Source organism: Microtus ochrogaster, unplaced genomic scaffold, assembly GCF_000317375.1.
Source record: "Microtus ochrogaster isolate Prairie Vole_2 unplaced genomic scaffold, MicOch1.0 UNK110, whole genome shotgun sequence".
NCBI lineage: Eukaryota > Metazoa > Chordata > Mammalia > Rodentia > Cricetidae > Microtus > Microtus ochrogaster.
Window position 1 is genome coordinate 631,388 of NW_004949208.1, and position 3,253 is coordinate 634,640.

A 3,253-nucleotide genomic window follows, 5' to 3' on the forward strand; every position below is an offset into this window, starting at 1 on the left:
TCGAGACCAGCCTGGTCTACAGAGCTAGTTCCAGGACAGGCTCCAAAGCCACAGAGAAACCCTGTCTCGAAAAACCAAAAAAAAAAAATTAAAATTAATAACTAAAATATTTTAAGTTAGCCTATAAATAGATGAGTTCTTGCCATTTACTATTCCAGAAAACTCAAAAGTATCTCTCCTAGTGATGTGCTAGTAGTGTACTGTCAACAGACTTGGCATCTTAAAACCTTATTCTTGTCCTCCATTTAGGGTGCAGCACCCTTATTTGTTACCCCACATATTCTACAGGAAGCCTACTGTTTTCCCCTATGCCCCTCTTGAACTCTTTCCTATAGTAAGATGATGTTATTATGCTCTTTGGACTCTTGGGGGGACCTGTCACCCAGCTCCCAAATGAATCACACGTGGAGTTTTGTTTTTAGTTGTAGCCATCCAGCCTTAGCTTGGCTTGTTTCTTGCCTGCTTTTCTTTTTTTCCTTCTCCTTCCTCTTCCCTTCTCCTCCTTCTTCTTTAGCTTTAGGTGTGGCTTTGGAGCCTGTCCTGGAACTTGCTCTTGCTCTGTAGACCAGGCTGGCCTTGAACTCAAAAGAGACCCGCTTGCCTCTGCCTCCCAAGTACTGGACTTACAGGCGTCACCGCTGCCTGGCTACTGCCCACTTTTCTTAAATTACCCTATCTAGTTTTGCCTTCGGGCTTTCCTTTTCTCACTCTTACTCCGTGGATTGCTATGTAGTTGGGTGGCTGCCCCGATGTCCTTCTCGGCTACTTCTCCAAACCCTTCTCCCAGTTTTTCTCCTATATATTTTCTCTGCCTATCCTTTCTCCTGCCTAACTATTGGCCATTCAGGTCTTTATTAGACATCAGGTGTTTTAGACAGGCAAAGACTCATAGCTTCACAGAATTAAACATGCAACATAAACAAAAGTAACACCTTTAAAATAATATTTCCAGCACTTTCCAGCTTTGTCCTCTCCTTCAGGCTGAGATATACGGCCAATTGGAACTTCACAATGGATGTTATATACATTTTCCCCATTTTCCTAAGTGAGGCAAGGGCAAGGACATAAAATGAGTTCTTATGTGAGAAGACAGGCAGCTTTGTTAGTGGCACATGAACCAAAACCATTTCTTTTTTTTGTTTCCTGGATTTTCAGAGGTATTCAACTTTCTTCCTAAAAAGGAGCACTTCAATTTAAGGAGGTTGGGGGTTAAAGGTCAATGAGGGATTTGAGGAGATGGCTTAGTGGAGGAGTGCTTGTGTAGCCATGAGGACCCAAGTTTTAGCCTTCAGCACCCATATAAAGGGTAAATGTGGCCATACAAATCGATAAACACAGTCATGGGAAGCAGAGACAGGTGGGACCCTGGGACTTCACTGAAATGGTAAGCTTCAGTTTTTGTGAGAGACCCTGACTGAAGGGAGTAGAGGAAGACATCTGTCGTCATCCTTTCTAGCTTTTGTGCTTGCTGTGCACCCCTTCACACATGTACCCCACACACGTCCACACCCATCCAGATACATTCACCCACACATCACCTATACCCTCTCCCGACAGCCACATTGACCCGCGCACACCACCACAACCAGAGAAACAGAAGAAAGGAAGGAAATGGAGACTCAGGAGAAATTGTGGTGTGACTTACGAAATTTAAGCCTCTTACCCAGTGTGCTTCTTAGTAAAGAGATCAGTTTCTTTTTTTTTTTTTTTTTTTTTTTTTTTTTTTTTTTTTTTTTTTTTTTTTTTTGGTTTTTTGAGACAGGGTTTCTCTGTGGCTTTGGAGCCTGTCCTGGAACTATCTCTGTAGACCAGGCTGGTCTTGAACTCACAGAGATCCGCCTGCCTCTGCCTCCCGAGTGCTGGGATTAAAGGCGTGCGCCACCACCGCCCAGCAGAGATCAGTTTCTTTAAGCGAAGAAAAGTTTGTGCTAAAGATGTTTAGAGAAAGGTGTCTGAAGTGATGGTGTAATGGGGTGGGATAGAATGGTTAAGAGAGAAAATGACTAAACCTCATTTCATCTTTTTCCATTTTAACTAAGTGTCAAAAATGAAATTCAAGTTAAGTGGAGGCCAAGTCTTCCTGGCCTTTTAAAAAGTCTGCCTTTTATCTGTGGTGCAGGTTGTATAATATATTTGGGGTCAGTGGCAGATATTAAAGTGATGCTAGATTGTGAAGATTTTCTTAAAAATATCCCACCAGTAAATATTTTCTGCATATTTCTTATCTCTGTGCTTGTATGGGCTAAGACATTGGCAGTAGAGGAATGGAGAGATGGCTCAGAGGTTAAGAACACTGGCTACTGCTTTTCCAGAGGTCTTGAGTTCAATTCCCAGCACCCACATGGTGACTCACAACCATCTATAATGAGATCTGGTGCCCTCTTTTGGCATGTAGGCATATACATGCAGACAGAATACTGTATACATGATAGATAGATAGATAGATAGATAGATAGATAGATAGATAGATACTTTAAAAAAAAGAAATTGGCAGTATTACCATAAGCAGAACAAAAACTTCTTTAAAACACTAGATGGTTTTATGGGGGAGGCAAACATAAACATTATAAAATAATGAATTTTGCTGGGTCTCTGAAAATTAATAAAGTGGTAAAGAATAGGTCTTAATTGGGACACTTATGGAAGAGAGTCCTGAGATGATGATTATGATGATATTGAATGATAAGGAAAGGAGAATTGGTTGTTGATGAACAACTATACTTAAAAAAACAGTTAACAGTTACTTTTAACTTCTGTGGATGAGTGCAGGTGGACAGTGTGGAGGCCAGAGGTACTAGATCCCCTGGAACTGGATTATAGGTGGTTGTTAGCCACCATTTGGATCTTGAGAACTTAACTGGGGCTCTCTGTAAGAGCAATGTGTGCTCTATTTTTAAATAAGTATTTATTTTTATTTTATGTACATTGGTGTTTTTGCCTGCAGGTATGTCTGTATGAGGGCATTGGATCTTTTGGAACAGGAGTTACAGACAGTTGTGAGCTGCATGTGGGTGCTGGGAATTGAAAGCAGGTCCTCTGGAAGAGCAGCCAGCACTCTTAACTGCTGAGCCGTCTGTCCAGCCCCAGTGTGCTCTTAAACATTGAGCCGTCTGTCCAGCCCCCAAGGAAGTGTTCTGGTTTTTAAGATTTATTTATTTGTCATGTATAATGTGGGAACTGAACTCAGGACATCTGGAAGGACACCTGGAGCTCTCAGCCTCTGAGCCATCTCTCCAGCCCATGAAAGTGTTTT

The 3,253-nt window shown here is 41.8% G+C and overlaps 1 protein-coding gene across 5 annotated transcripts in view; it reads left to right on the forward strand.

Moving 5' to 3' along the window:
* The window catches only part of Pik3r3 (phosphoinositide-3-kinase regulatory subunit 3), a 72,557-nt gene that overhangs the window by 57,170 nt on the left and 12,134 nt on the right, over positions 1-3,253 (forward strand). The gene's annotated exons all lie outside the window — the stretch shown is intronic.